The sequence below is a fragment of the Oxyura jamaicensis genome, chromosome 4 (genome assembly GCF_011077185.1).
Source record: "Oxyura jamaicensis isolate SHBP4307 breed ruddy duck chromosome 4, BPBGC_Ojam_1.0, whole genome shotgun sequence".
Taxonomy (NCBI): Eukaryota; Metazoa; Chordata; class Aves; order Anseriformes; family Anatidae; genus Oxyura; species Oxyura jamaicensis.
In genome coordinates this window covers 34,987,527-35,004,340 of record NC_048896.1, presented here as the reverse complement: position 1 = coordinate 35,004,340, position 16,814 = coordinate 34,987,527, and positions in this window count along the sequence as shown.

Genomic DNA, 16,814 nt, shown 5'->3' with positions numbered 1-16,814 from the left:
TTCGGCAGTGATTGACAGGGTGTGTATCTGAAAAAGAACCTATGAACAGCATGGATTACTGATTTTGTTGCAGTGCTGTTCTGCTGAAGACACTCAGCGAAGCCATCATGGGCTACCTGCTGCTATGTAGTTTTGTTTTATTTTGGCACATAGAAGTGAGAAGATTTCCATGGGACAAAAAGAGAGCTGCTAGCTGACTGTGACTGACAGCTCAAAACATTGAAACAATAATCCACTGAGATCATTTATGTAAAAAAAGGAACCCAGAGATATTCAGCCCCTGAGGCTTCTCTTGTAAGAGGCTATTATTATTTGTATTGATTTTAGTATGCAAGTTCTCTCTTTCCTTCCCTCTCCTGGCCCACAGTGCAAGCTATAAATAATAAACTAAAGAAGTCTCCATGAAACCATCACTACCTTTGCAGCACATTAATTTTGTGCACCTCCAGTTATAAAACTAGGAAAACCATGGGGGAAATGGGCAGGTTGAATGAAGCCTTACCTCTGCAACCAAAGAAACTACTTTCTAGCATTCTCAGCTGCCATGAAGACCTACTTAGACACTAGTAGCACAGTACTACTTAAAGACAACGTGAAAGTGTCCTTTTTTTGATGCTAGTTCTGTTCTGACTGCTATGTTCATCAGGAACTTCTGTGTTTTCTTGTACATCAGGCAGTATCATTAAATATTGTGTTGCTAAATCCCAATATTGCCAAGGCTACAGTGTGCATCTTGAAAATTGAGACACTTGTACTGACTATTCTAGGACACAAGAATTAGCATCAATACATGAGATTTTTTCCCCTTTTTGTCTGCTTCTAGTAATATTTGAGCAAATTATAAGATTTAGAGATGGAAAACAACATAGCTGAAATACTGGCTTCCATCATTTCCATTTGAATGTTATCATTAACTTTAAGGATGATAAGATTTCACTTTGACAATATTAGGTATCTAATCCATGCTTATGTCACCTTCCTGTATATTCCCTAGTTCCTTTCAATTCTGTTTTTAATGTGTAAAATGATATAGCTATCACATCATAATTGAGAATTTCAGAGTTTTTGGTAGGTTTTAATGTAATCCAAGCATAAGATCTTTCTACTAAACATCTCCATTGAAATACAGAACCATGTCTATGGTATAAAGGGTTATATTCTGGATTGAGGCCATTTCTGGTGGGTTGACCTCAGCCAGAAGCTAAGCACCCATCAGCCACCTCCTCAGTCCCTCCCCAGATTTTATCATTGAACATGGTACTGCATGGCATGGGCTAGTCCTTCGGTCAGTTTGGGTCAGTTGTCCCAGCTGTGTCCTCTCCCAGCTTCTGGTGCACCCCCAGCCTCCTTGCTGTGGGGCCACTGAGAAATAGAGAAGGTCTTGATGCTATGCAGGCACTGCTCAGCAATAGCTAAGATGTTTGTGTATTATCAATGCTGTTTCAGTCATAAATTTAAAAAAAAAGTGGGGTGGGCTGCTACAATATGGGCTGCTATGAAGAAAATTAACTCCATCCCAGTCAAACCCAGTACACCTTATACGTATCAATCTTTTATTTATGAAAAAGCAAAGATAAAACAAATGCATTTATGTGAAGCAAGCAATGACAATACAACCAACACAACATCCAGTTTCTGTCAAAGAAAGATCAAATAACTTTGTGAATGAAAAGCCTGCATGCAATATATTCCAGTGATCCTACAAGGCAGTTGTCAAAAACTGGTGAAGTAATGGTGGAAAACTGATAATAAAATACAGTTAAGTCTGGGAATAAAAGAGAATTTCTACTCTTCCTGTTTTGACCAGAATAGATACAGAGTCCCAATAAGTTTTAGAAGTTGATCCTTCACTGATGCTTGCAAAATTAAGACGTATGAGAGACAGAGGAAGAACTAAAAATTTCTACGCCACGTAAAATTCAAGCATTGAATGTAGGGATTGTTTATTTGTCATTAAACTAGCATGTCTTTGTTGCCATACTTCTGTCTTTGCTGTCTGGCATGTACATGTGTGATCTTTTTTATTTCTGTCAGGAACTTGTGATCAATAACATTGTGTGAGCATGTGATGAATCCTGGAGATACTGATGAAAACATTCAGTAATTTTTCTCATAGTAAAAATTTTTCTGATAGTACTGTAGCAACTGTGTGGTGTTAGAAATGGGGAAATAAACTGAACAACTGAATAATCAGAAATGTTTTTGAAAAGTGCTGGCTAGATGGATCAAGATAGATGTTACACTAGGGATCAAATTCATCCTTTTCAGTGTCTTCTTAGTGATATAATCATTCAGGTGAAATATTAAAGTTACAAGGAGAAGATGCCACAATAGGGACCTGGCTGAAAAATGAATGTAGCTTTTTTTCTCTGTTCCAGTTGGTTGGTTTGCATAGTCCTTTACTTCCCTGCTGTAGTTAGGGATAACCGTCCAAAGCGATTAAGACTTTCTTTTACAGTGATTTTCTATACCAAAAGCACCAGAATGAATATATTTTAATTCTTTTTATTTCGACAATGTGTGTTAGGCATAACTATAACACAGTAAGTCATTTGACATACAGGCTACCTCCAAAAATTTCACAAAAACCTCATGACCATAGAAAAGTAAAGATGTATTGAGCACCAATGGGCTGACTTAATTGGTTGCAGTGCATTTGAAATGTGATGTAGGATGATTTAATCAACCTATGACACTAATGGAGTTAAGCACTCTGTCCACTAGAAAACGGTATCATCTTTCATTGAGTTCCTAAGTGCATGGTTATGGCACTTTTGAAGGTGCTGTATTGCTGATCATACATTGCCATCCATCGTTGAGACTACAGAAATGAAAACAGCTACTACAAAGCAAGAGACATGTCAGATGCCATGAAGTAAATGTAATTTCAGGGATGATGGATATTAACTGTTTAAATAAAAATCGCTACTCTGTGAAGTGTCAAGTATTCATCCTGAAATGACAAAACTGGAATTGAGATATATTGTTTCTTTAAATTTTAATACCAATTATCAGTGCTTTCTCCCGATGTTTTATTAGATGGCGAGCTGCCTTGGCCAAACTGTGCTTGAAATTATGGTATTGAACAAATATGTAACGTAGTAGTAAGATCTCTCTCACCACTCCACTTGCAACAAGTCAGGTATCTGCTTCTATCTGGGCTATAATGCCATTGTGAGGAACCAAGTGCACTGAATCTTTGCTGTGTTTCACTGTCATTTCACTCATCCAGTGAGAGGTCTATGAAACTTACTGTGCAAGAGTCTGTAAAATAATTAGGATCCAAATTGCAAGCAAATGTCCTTTTGCAAGCACTTCTGGGGAAATTTACATTACTCTTAGGCAAGTAACTTACCTTTGCTGTGCCCTAGTATTGTTTTGTATTAGTGGCAAAAGCAACTCCAAGAGATAGCTGTTTCTGGAACATGCATAGCAAACTGATGTTACCAAGAAATGCAGAGTTCAAGTGCTTATTTTCTGATAACCTGGAGACAAAAGAAAAGTGCCTAGAAAGGCAGCTGAGTGGGGGCTGTAGTAGCGCTAGACATGTGCAATTGCATAGTGCTAAAAGCTTGGAAAGCATTTGGCAGAAACATTCCAAGGTCACAAGAATATGTGTTAGTGATTCAGAAAACAAAACAAAAGAAAACAAAACAAAAGAAAACAAAACCATAGAACACAAAACAGAAAAGCACAAACAAAAATACAACCAAACAGATCAGAACATAAATGTCTAAACATTGCCTAAATAGCACGTACAACACCTGACTTTTTGGGGGGAGATTATTCAAGATTCTGATTGTCTCTCCTAGCTCCTGTTTATGATTTTCAAATCGAGAGCTGTTGCTTTGTTTCAGATTTGCAGAAGTCACTGTACCTTCGTCCAGATGCTTTAAATTTTATTTCTGGGCATACTGAGACATACCTCAGAATTGCTCGCGATAAGCAGGTCAGCACAGGTATATCATGCCTAAATCTAATTCAGATCGCTCTGTGCCTAAGTTAATATTAACTGAATAGCTTAATCAATTGAACATTAATTGAATAACAAGAGAGTGCTCATCTGAAACCTCTCTGCTTCTGAATAATTCAGCCAGAAAGGTAGGTTACTCTCCTGTGAGGTATGAAATATCTCATCAGATGAAGAAGCAGCTCTACCTTTTCACCTTTGGAAGTGATGAATGATGTTGGGGACTGTGCTATCCCCATAATTTTTTTCTGATCACATTTCGAAAGAAAAATCTGGTTTCTCACTTTCTTTATGAAGGAAAACACAAAGATCTACCACTAGGTCAGCTAATTCCCAGAGGTGAGTAGGATTTGAGCTGAACTTACACTGCTTCCTAGTGGCTGCATTGGACTCATCATTTTGTCTTGATCCTTACCTGTAACTATTTTCCTGCTGCTGTAAAGGCCAAGATATACTCAGCACTCTTATGAATTTAGTGCAGAGAGGCCACAGGCCACTATATATTAAACAGAGGCAAACAAAAAGACTTGTCTCACGTATTCTCATCAATGACCCAGCATTTAAACAAAAGGTTCCCTCAGAAAAGTAGCAGAGCCAAAATCACATACCAAGTTTCTAAAATATTTCTGTTTAAAGTTATTCATTTAGTTATTTTCTGTGAAATGTAGTGATATTCTAACAGTTGTGTTCATGAAGAGAAGAGCTGTCAACTGAAAACACAACACGGATTTTGGTCAATGAGCTCAAAACAGAAAATCGGGGGAAGGAAATTATTCAGATTCTATTTAGCACCTAATACCTGTGGGAAGAACTTGACCATTTCACGGACAAGCCAAAACTGGAAGGGGAAAACAGGTGAAATCTGTTTTATAACTTATCTGTCACACCTTGTTCATTCTGCTCTAGCTCAGTACTGCTATCGGGGAGAAGAAACATGAAATAACTTCCACATTAACGCACTCTCAGTAGAGAAGTGTTTCCAGATATATATGTAGTGCTGTACTGCTGCTGTATTTTTGAAGTAGCAATATGCTAGGTCACTCTCTTGATTAGCTGGGTTCCTGTTCCAGACAGTGTGTGGCATATTATGTATCTCATTCTGTTATTTCAGATGACAAAGCTTAATTTAATTGTAACTGCCCCTGGGATTTATGGGGAAGTAGAAGCTCAGTTTTTAAAAACTTTAATATGGTTGCTGTAAAACTTAATTGTACTGTCTGGCTCTTTTAGTGGTAAATTCTAATTAATCTAAAGTGTGGAAAGGAAATGGAAGACTAATTTTTAAAAAAATTACTTCCTTTTGTTCCTGTCTTCTTCTTAATCTGAATATAACCTAATGAAGCAATGTTAGTTCAGTGCTCAGCCTGACCATTCTTTGCCAGTGGTTAATATAACAACTGATTTTATTCTTGTAACCATTTTATGTGCAGTGTAACATTGCTGAGGCTATTGATTTGGTCAATAACCACTTATTCATGTCCAAACTAACCCTAATTGGATGGACATAAAATAAAGCGTAATACAATAATTATTTGATTATCTATAAGAAGAGCTAAAAATGTGAACCGAAGTTGCTGTCTTCCTCTGGGAAAGTACCGTCTGCACAGTTGTCTTTGTCTGAAGTGTCTGGCATTTGCTGAAATTGGGAAGGGAGAAGGTATGGAGGGATAATTGGTCTCTTGTTGTAGTTCATTTGTGATCTTAGATACTCCTGCAAGCAAACAAAATTGCTTCCTATCTAATGAACATAATTTAACTACACAATAGTTGTACAAAGTTCCCTCAGTCTCTGGACTGCATTGTGACTCCCAGAACTCAGACAGGCACATGTACCTAGGACGTAATGTTTACTTTTCACCTACAGTGAGTCAGCATGAAAATTATCTAATGGAATCAATGGGATTTCTCTAAACTTGATATTCTGGGGAATGTGACCCACTTACCTCCCCTCTAGTAAAATCCTTGTGGTCAAGCTTTCTTGAGATTTTAAGGGTGGGCACTGTGGAACTCACTAGGAGCTAATAAACAATTGGCCCTTCACTAGCTATAAGATATTTAACCAGAAATACAATTATGTATTTATGCTGCTTGCAGCAGCCCTAGATATGTTGTCATCCCAGAGGTGACTGACACTCTGCCAAAAGAAAGAGAAAAAAAATAAATCCATTTGTTCCTATCCCTGTCTCCTATTCAAGGTGAAAGAGGTGAAAGGATGAAAGATCTCATTACTTCCAAACTATCTTTCTTAGCCATACAGAGGGTAGAGAACAAAAATATTTCCTCTTTCTCTTCTCTGAAGGGAAAGGAATGAAACTGTGTTTTCCCATACAGACTTTAATCTCTGGTACTGCAGTGCACATGGCAATATTTGAAACAGGAATAATGGAATCAAACAAGAGATCAGCGACGCCAAAGCCCAGTGTTTGGGCCTCTGGGCGAGGCGTTTCCTCACATTTGAAAGGGATTCAGTGTGTGTGCAAGGTAGATGACACCAGCGTGGGGAGTGCTGTTGGCGGTGATTGTCTGAGGATTTGGAGGGTATAAAACCAGTCAGCAGGCTTTGGAAAGCAATGCAGTTTTAACAGCTTTTTGAGGTCAGGCCCGCTTTTGCTGCTGTCTTTGGTCATGAACTGAATTGTGCCTGTACCCATCTCTCTCTGTGATCCCTTCTGTAACCGCCTCCGCACTCTCCACAGGGTGCAGCTGCCTGTGAAGGTCTGGCTTGGATATGGCTCAGCTTCGTAACCTTGCCTCAGACCTCCGGGGAAGCTGCTAAGTTGAGAGGAAGTCGGCAGAGTAGAGGTATGCAAGATAAGAAAGGTAAAACTGCAGACAGAGTAGGATTGTTGGGACTGGATCATTAGTAGCTCAAGGTTTCAAGAGGAAAAACATCAGCATGAAATGGTATAAAATCCTGGAGGAAAAAAAGAGTCGGTGAAAAAGGATCTGCTTCAGGGGCAGTGGAGGCTGGCCCTTCTCATCCTGGCTGGTGCCTGCCTGGCCAGCGGAGACTGTGGGTGTCTTATCATGCCAGACTGCATATTAGCACTTGGTCTAGGAGCTTGTTAAATCGTTGATATCTCTGTGTGCATCAGCCAATAAATAACTGCTTTCTGCTTTTAAGGTATATATATCTTGCTGGCAGAGGCTCTTTGTGCAGGGCTAGAAATGACTGAAAAATGACCCAAGGAGGGCAAGTAACACACACAGGCAAAATATTCCTCCTATGAAAGAAGAGATTAGTGTACGTGGCAAGAAACTTCTGTATTTAGAGCAGAACATTTGCTGTATCCACAGATTATTGCTTTTCCCTATGATGATTTCATTTCCCTACTGATGCTGGAAGTGAAGCCATTGGAGTGACTGATGTGTGTAATCCGTGACTGGATAGTTCTGCTGTATATACATGCACTTACATATGGTCACTTAACTGAAGCACCAAAAATACCTACGATACATCAAAGTAATACTGAACAGTGGCTAATATAAACCTATAAGAGGAAAGAAGTTCAGAGTTGAAATCAAAATTTCAGTTTTTAGTGAGCTTGCTGTACGTAGCTATTGCAATACTTCACCTAAGTGAGTATCACTCTAGAAGAGTTTATGATGTAGTGTTAGGTAAGACAGGCTTTTCCATTTCAGCCCTAAATTGCTTGGTTCACCAGAAAGGCATGTAAAAGGTGTTTAGGTGTTTTTTTTGTTGTTGTTTTTTGTTTTTTTTTTTTTTTTCTTATTAAGACATGGAAAACGGGTAGGAAGAAATATTGACGAAATACAAAGAAATGCAAATTTCCTTAAATAAACTCAAAGAGAGAAATTCTGTAACCACTCATGACTCCATTAACAGTGACATTGTAGAGGTATAACCTCACTGAAATTTATGTCATGGTATACAAAGCATATTTTTCCCATCTATAGGAATGCATTATCTTTTGATATCTTTTAGGACTGTAACAGAGCATTTCTCTAAAGCCATACACAGCCTTATCTCAAAAGCAACTTTGATTTTTTTAACCCAAATTAAAATACTCTAAAGAGGGAAATTGCTCAGAATTTTCTTAGCTTATTAAGTTGGATCGTATTTAGTTATTTTAAGCTAGGGTGTTAGAACTACACAAACTATTATGGAGATAAATTTAGATTATGCATTTTAGGAGAACTATTGTAATTTTAGCAGTTCTACCCAGGTCGTAACCCCAATGCCCTAGGGCTAGAATTTTATCTGAAATTCTAGAAGGCAATGTAGATAAAATGTCTTACAAAAATATGTACTTAAGTCTCTCTGCTCTCCGAGCTAAGTCAGTTTAGAATTAATTAAAAAGCCCATTGAAAATGTTTCTTTTGGAAACCAGCCAGGCTGATTTGGACCTGTAAGAGAACCTCCCAGTGCACATTCAAGTTATGGGTGCTCCAGCATCTTCTCAGCTTAACAAAGTATTCCAGCAGCTCAAGGCCTTAAGAAATGACCCATGATCTCCAAGGAGAGAGATCTTTCCTCTCTGACTGGAAATTAAATGTAATTTGTGGGTTTGCACTCTAAAATGTACCTTGCATAAAGTGCTGAACAACAAGAAAACATTTTCCAGAGTTTTTTTTTTTTCTTTTTTTTTTTTTTTTTAATCTTTATATTATTTGGTTAACAAACAAGTTATCTGTATTGTACCCGAATGGAGCAAATATTTGTGGGTTGAATTATTTTCAGAAACTGATTTACCAAATTAATCTAAAACCTAAAAAATAAAAAATAAAGTTCTGATAATGTCCATGAGTGCAGCTGCTGTCTTAATGAGAGCAGACTATGACTTAAAGCAGCCGTATTTTCCCAGGTCTTGTTTTTTCAGTAGGAACTGATGGGTATGGGCTGTTTAAATAATGATTACTGAGATGCTGATTACTGTTAGCACCGTACTTTCCCTCCTATTTTTAAGTGGCACTGTTTTAACTACTGCGTAAGTCTCACAGGCTCTTCCAGCAGTAGACAAGCGTTCTGTTGCCAAGCAACATTCAGCCCACATTTTGAAGGATTTCTCTTGCTTGACAGACATCACTCATTTTCATATACACACTGAGGTGACCTTAACTTTTATATTTAAAATACTACTGGTTATCAATGGCATTGATTGGCACACACTGCACTGAAGATGCTAGAAACGACGATATATTTGCTGAAAGCAGAAAGGGCGTAAGTGAAGTTCCACTTCGTGTCATATCAAAGCTCCTTGTCAGCTTTTCCATTTTCATGAATCTTAAGTTACTGATATTTCACCTGGTTAGATTTCCTAAAAATACTTTAACATTTGAGACCTAAAAGGATTTTAGATACCAACCGTACTGGGTGTTGTGCTTTCAAAATTAATGGACACAGTAATAGTCACTGTTTCATTGAAGTAAAACTGGAGCAAATGTATGCATCATGCTACAGAATGCATGATGGACTTTTTTTTAAAAAAAGAAAACAAACAAACAAACACAAAACAACCACCTATCAAAATGGAAATGTGAAAATCACGGCATGAAATTCTATGCACCCTGTGTAGGATTTGGAAAAGTTTCAGCGTACTTGCTTTAAAGCTACAGTGTTGTGCCAGAGCCTTTTGACAAGAGAACATGGACAATAATTTTGACTAACACAACTTCACTTGTCAAAAGAAGCACAGTCCTGGAATTCTGAGAGGATCAACAGGGCAATGCATCCTGTTTTCAGTATGAGTGGATGATCTGGATAGAGACATACCAATCTCATAGCTTACCTCTGGTGTCACTGCAGACCTTGCTTGGAGTGGGAGGCTGAAACAGTGGCCTCCTGAAGGCCCTTCCAATCTGAACGAAAATGGCCTCTTTAATATATATTTTATTTATCTTTATCTTTTTATTTTTTTTTTTAACATAAACTTTGGTGATTCTAAAAACATAGACCAAATATTCTTATCATGATCTTAAAAATACCTGCAGAAGTACATACACATTCTGTTGGAGAAGACAAGAAGGAACAGAATTAGGGTGACATTTTCTCCTTCCTAGTGAAGCATTATTCCTTCCAAGTTGTCAGGATTTGCAGCAAGCGGTGAGAAGGCTGTGTGGTAGGTACTGCATAGGTATTGCATTCATCTAGCCACTTCCCCTGTGTTATGAAGGAACCTGTTCTCCACCTGACTAGTAACTGTAACCTTCTGGCCATTCCTCAAGTACAGAAGTAAATTTATAATTTATATTACAGCTGCCACAAGCCATTTTGTGTTCTTTTGTTTTCAGGTGTTTGGGATATCATAATTGGTAGGCCATTAAAAAAAGATATTAAAAAAAAAAAAAAAGATATTATTCTATTATGGGGGGAGATAATTTGATCTATTTATATCAACGTAGATTTCCCAGTATATTTTTTAAAAAAAAATTGTCCCACTTCATGATTCTTCCAGAACCTGGCAGTAGATTACATGACTCCAATGATTAGAAAAATGAGTGGGAAGGAGACTGAAAGGAAACAGCTTCATCTTTAGAGAAAGATGCCATCTGGATCATTTTTCTATAAACAGAACGACTAGAATAAAAGTCTGAAATGAAAATACTGATTTTTCTAAGCAGTCCTACAGTACCTGTGGAGTCCTACAGTACCTGTGCATATCTACACAATTAAAACTAAACAATGCCTTCTTGTTGAAAACCAGCAGCAGTAGTGTGTCCAATCAGAAACAAAATAAAACAATATTTAATGTTCAGATAGATTTTTTTCTCCTTTTTGCAGGTAGGGTTAATTGGGTTCATGACATTATCTGAAGGATGGAAACAACTTTGCTCAATTTATGTTTTGTTAGCACAGGAAATCTTTCTGAACATATTAATGGGGATAGGTCTGTTGTATATAAAGAAAAGTCTAGTAAAATGAACAATGGACTAAACCTGTGTATGTAAAATGAAGACAATGAGCTAAAAAATTCAGCTATTATTGTTGCTTTAGACCAGGTACAGGCTAAGGAAACTGATCTACCAGCCTAGCAATAGGTCCTACAAACTGAACTATAAGAAAGCTACTGTAAAAGGGGTTTTACTTATGTTTGACTTTGGAAATATGAAAATCTTCAATAATCTTCAGAAAAGCTTTGTTTCTATGGTGTAAAAGTCAAATTTTGATTTGTTTTGGAGAAACCTAAACTGAAAACTACAATGGAAAACAAAACATAACTAAACTAAACAAAAACAAACAAACAAAAATAAATAAATAAATACTTTAAAAAATAAATAAATAAACTAAAAAATACAGTTCCTCCACCTCCCTATTCTCAACTTGTCTGTGTAAAGTCTAACTGTGTAGATTCAGGTTTAGTTCAATTACCTGTACAGAATAAATTTAATGTCATGTATTGAAAGATGTAGAGATATAAAGGTTAGTACTGAAGAACAGCAGAGAAGATGATGAAGTTTTAGAGCTTAGTAAAACAAAAGAAGACTTAGAATCAGTGTGGGAGAAATTCCTTCTGGACAGGACAAAGAAATGAAAAAAAGTGTTTAAAAGGAATTAGCTAGACAAAAAGAGAAAAATGCTGACAAAATTTTCTAGAATATGGGCAGGCACACTAATATAATTTTCTAGGGATATTATGGTCCACCAAGAGGCACTCTAAACACTCATTTACATGCTTAACATTTTACACAAGAACTTAATCTAGTTTAATATGTATGTGTAAGACTGCACATCTTCAGGGCATGTATACTGTGTACCATCAAATACATACGATTAGTGCACACATGCAAGCCAACATACTGACTTCTGTAGAATTAGCACTGAAAATAAGCAAGTACAGCTGAAAATAAACCTGCTGCTAATTCAGCAGATTTTTTTTTTTTTTTTTTTAGTGGTTTACTGTTTTTCAAATTAAGATCAAGAAAGAAGTAGTCCAAGATTAGTTTTAGAAACGAATGAAACTGAAAATCTAAATACAAAGGCTTCATAGACTGGGTTAATTCCTTTTTCCATACCTCGAGGCTACACCTAGAAAAAGGATTCTGGCAAGATATACCTTCAAGCATTTTGACAGTCCTCTAAGACTGTCAGGGTGTAGTGAGGGCTGGCTGCTCTGTAAGGAAGGTGGGCTGGGAGCTGTGGATGACACAGACCCCCAACAGTGGTAGACCAGACCCAGGGAGCATCCAAGCGCAGCCAGGTGCAAACAGATGGGGCCAAAAGGCAGTGCTGGAGACAAGGATATGATTTATGTCTCACAGATACATCCAGGAGACAAGCTACCCACACTGCAGGGCTGAAGTCCACTCAGGAGGCAGGGCCAGGGATAGCCCGCACCTGGCTTGAGCTGCAGCGGGGTACTGGGCACATAGGTATGGGGCAGAGCACTGGGACAGGAGGTGTGGTGGAACAGGTGAATATTCATGCCACCTTTTGTGGCATGAATATTAAATCAAAACAAACCTTCACATTCTTTAAAGGTTCGTTTAGAAATGCCAGATGTTAAGACAGCCTATTACTACCATTTCATTCTGCAGTTGCTGTATGCAGTAGTCCTTTTCTGATATAATTCACCTTAAATTTCATCTGTTGTTTGTTTCATCTACAATTTTGCTGTATATTTAAGTTTTCAGGTTCCCATTTTGATATTTCTCAGGCTATTTTGAAAAGTCAGATTATGTTAAGAGTCTTCTGGAGACAGTTTCACAGAGGAATCATCATCATTTCTGCTGGACTGAGAAATTTCAGTTTTGGGGTTCAGATAGTGAAGATGTCATCTGTGTATCTTACACACAGAATAATTCTGGTACTCAAGTATATGGAATTATCCAGGGAACTCACAAAGATATTGTCATACTATGAATCCATCTTGGTGTTCACACCTGTGGTTCTATGTTTAGATAAAATATTGCTTTCTGATGGCACATTTGTGCATTAATTTTGGATTAGAGGGTTTGCACTGAAAATCTGAAGGTTGACATTCTGTACATATTTGAGAGAGGTATGATAGATATTTTGAGAATGCAGTATACTGGCCTATCCTGGTTTCTGTGATGAGGAAGTGACTGCTAGAGTTTTTTTTCTTGTTGTTGTTGTTGTTTTTTAAGAAGTAAAATTAACATACACCTATATATCACCTATATGTATCTCAGCCTTCTGTCTTTCCTTTGTTTTCAGATTCTTCTTTTGAGTGTTTTTTTTTTTTTTTTTTTTGTTGTTGTTTTGTTTTGTTTTGTTTTTCCTTGTTTAAACAATTTGTGTAATTCAGGATGACAAATCAGATCACAAATCACTTCTGGCCTTATACAGAGATTTTGATTTGAAAAAGAAAATTAATTGAAAAAAAATATGATTTAAACCGACCACTATTACCATACTTGATGCTTCTGAAATGATCCTTTCATGCCATTGCCTTGGTATACTATAAGAAGAGCTTCACAGAATGGCTTTTGATGTATTCTGGTAGTGGAGAGAAGCTTAATTAAGTTTGAAGACTAAGGAGCATCTGCTGTAGGTTGTAGAAATATTTCTCTTAATGCCAACAGTAGATGAAAATAAGAAATAATTGCACTGTCCACAAAAAAACATCTCAAAAAAACTCTTTGTAGTTTATATAAAGTCATAAAGTAGCTCAAATTTCTTCCATAATGATGGTGAGTAGTCATTAAAACGCTTCCTTACTATCTAGACACTTTAGAAGGTGGCTTTACTTGCCTACGTACAAAGACTGTGGGAAAGGTAAAAGCTGGTAGACTGCAAGCAGCTTTTTTATTTATCCACATTACTAAACCAGAATCTCAAACAATTTGAGTTTTTCTAGCAACACTGAAGAGAAATGCTAGTAGGAACAGAAAAATTCACTGTGCACATCAACTACAGCTGGACTGAAATATAGCAGCAGACCATCTCGGGCTGCCAAACTTTGTTCTTTTGTCCCTTTCATAGTGTCTGTATGCCCATCTGGTGTTACCATTACCAGTTTTCCCCCTTCTTGATCAAGGATTAACTAAAGAAATTGTTAAATTATTCAAAGAAGAAAAATGCAATAGAAAAGATTTCATCACATCCCAGTCGTGTTTGTTATATCTCAATTGTTATGCTTGACTAAACTGTCAATTTTCCAGCCTCTGTTTCTAGACTTTTTTTAGATTTAGTTAGATGGGATTGAAGTACATGTTTCCTGCATGTTTGTACAACATCCAAGACGGTGACATTACCTTGAATCAGATGTACATAACTCCATGCTAAGAACATTAACAGTTAAAAATATGTATTACGCTTCCTAGAGAAAATAGGGCTACATATTAAAACTTTTTTTTTTTTTTTTTTTTTTTTTTTTTTAAGCATTTAGAAATATCTGAGCTTTTGGTAAATCTAGTTCTAACTGCTGATACATTCGTAAGATTGTCCTATATTCTACCTTTCCCTTCTATGTTGGGTGAAATAAATTACAGCTAAATCACAAAAAAATAGTTCATCAGCATATGCACATATATCCCATTCTAGCTGACTAGGTTACTCTTTTAACAGATAATGCTTAAACAGCATCAGCTGTACTTGCAGCACAGCCATAACAAATGACAATAAATGTACTACAGAAATTAAATGGATAGTTTTTTATCTGAAGGAAGATGAAAGCATAATATGAAATCCTATTCTGACAGTGGTTTGGCCTTTAGCAAAATTCAAGAATTATTGTTATTGATGCTGTTATGTATATTACCCTTCCACAGACTGAGTTTTAGTGCAGAAACTTTAACAGAAAAGAGAAAAACAAATGTATGTATATATGGTTAAGAGCTAAACCCTGATATCAGTTCTTATCAGTATGGATAGTAAGAACATATTTAATGCACTTTTAATGACACTAAAAAATTTCTGTTTTAAAATTTCCCTTATGGTTCCACTCACAGAGGTTAAAGTCACATTCCTTAATCCTACTGTCTGAGGTCATTATTAAGAATGTATCTCTGCATATCTTAGAAAGATATTTTGTGTTTACATATGCACGCCAGTACAGTAGATGATTTTGCAAGCTGTACAGTGATATTACGGTATTACAGGAAGGCCTGTTTGAGCCCTGTGCAATGAAATTACAATAATTTGTAAAACAGAGGTACAATGATATTTCACTCTCTCTCTTGGTAGGCTACCACACTTGAAGGAGGTAGTAAATTCAGCAAATGCAGATGTGAAAACAGAGCATAGAAGGAAGCAGAGGAATGGAGAGAGAAGAAAAAAGGGAAAACAGCGATCAATAGAAACTGTATGTGAAGGAGAAAAGAGATGAGAACAGAGTGCTGCATGCATCACTCACCCAAGTTTTTTGTTTCCCTATTTAAAGGTTGACAATCTTTGTTTTCAATTGAACTTCTATTTCACACAGCTTTCTATTCACTGCCACAGTTCCTACAGAACAAACAAACAAGCAAAGAAACAAACAGAAAACACTCCAAGCCCACCCTAAGAAATATATCCAAGAAACAAATAGATGGCTTGGGAGTATAACTCAGTTCCCTAAAGATCCTGAAATGCAGAAAAAAACAAACAAACAAACAAACAAACAAAAAACAAAACGAACACTAGAAGATACCCATGAAATCTCTAAGTAAAGTCCACTTAAATATTAATTAAAGGAGTTGAACTCTGTTTTGTATTATGATTATGCACAGCATGTTTTTCAGAATGAAATCAAGTTAAACGTGTTTTTAAAGAAATTATAATAATTTAAAATATAGAGTAATGTAATTATAATATATAATATTTTAAAATCACCAGACAGTCATTCTTTCACCTGGCCTATATTGCCTTTAAATAATATTGATTTAAAGGGAAAATGGCTCAATGGATTAAAGATTACCTCACTATTTTGCAAACACAGGTCAAATTGGTGGTGGAGAGACTGCAGTGGAAATACTTTTCTGGAAGAGTTCTGTTGTGATAATGGCAGTGTATCAATTATTTAGGAAACAGAAAAATGAGGTTTAGTCCTGTACAGTACAGAGATGGAGTATACAGTTCATAAAGTAAAAAGTAATGGCTCGTTCAGGCACTGAAAAAGTGATCGACCTTATATTTATGACAGTGCTAGGCCCAAGAGTAAATCAACGAGCACAATCCTTTAGATGTGTGCTTACTTACATGCTAAAGTTTGTATTTGATCTATATGGTCATTGAAGCAATCATTTCTTACCCCTTTTTGGCCTTTCTCTCAAGTATAAAACAGAAGGATTACAATGAAACGACAATTTATTTCTGCTATATGAAGGCAACTCTGTTAGTGCTTAATTGTGCTTGAGCCCATATGCAGTTTCTGTTCAAACTTTAGCTGGAGGTCAAAATATTAAACTATCTGCTCCTTATTTCAGAGGAACTTACAATAGAAGGGCTGAAGGGAATATTGAGGCCAAAGGACTTTGTCAAGCTGAGCAATTCTACCAAAAGTGTTATCATGAACCTGCTAAATTTACATGTGTTTTGTTTACACTGCAAAAGAGGTAAGTGAATTTAATTAGACAGAACATCTGAAAAAAAATCTGTTAAGAAGGATTGTTTAAACAAAGGTCTCACAAAGCATCTACAGCTTCAGGAAGAACATTTTTTATTTAACTTCTCTTTAACTTATGGTTTCTGTGCTGTGTATGTCAAAAGTGTTAATATTGTTATAAAAATAATTTAATCATTTCCTAGACTATACAGTTAACATGGAAATATTTTATTATAATGAACCAACTGCTCTTAATCTTAAAATAGAACTCACAGCTTTTGGTGAATTATTGTGGAATTTAATTTGCCCTAATCTGTTATGGTGACAAGTGCAATATAAATAAAAGAGTGAAGAAGAAAAATGTGCCAGTAAGTCAAGAGAGTAAAAGTCAGGAGATG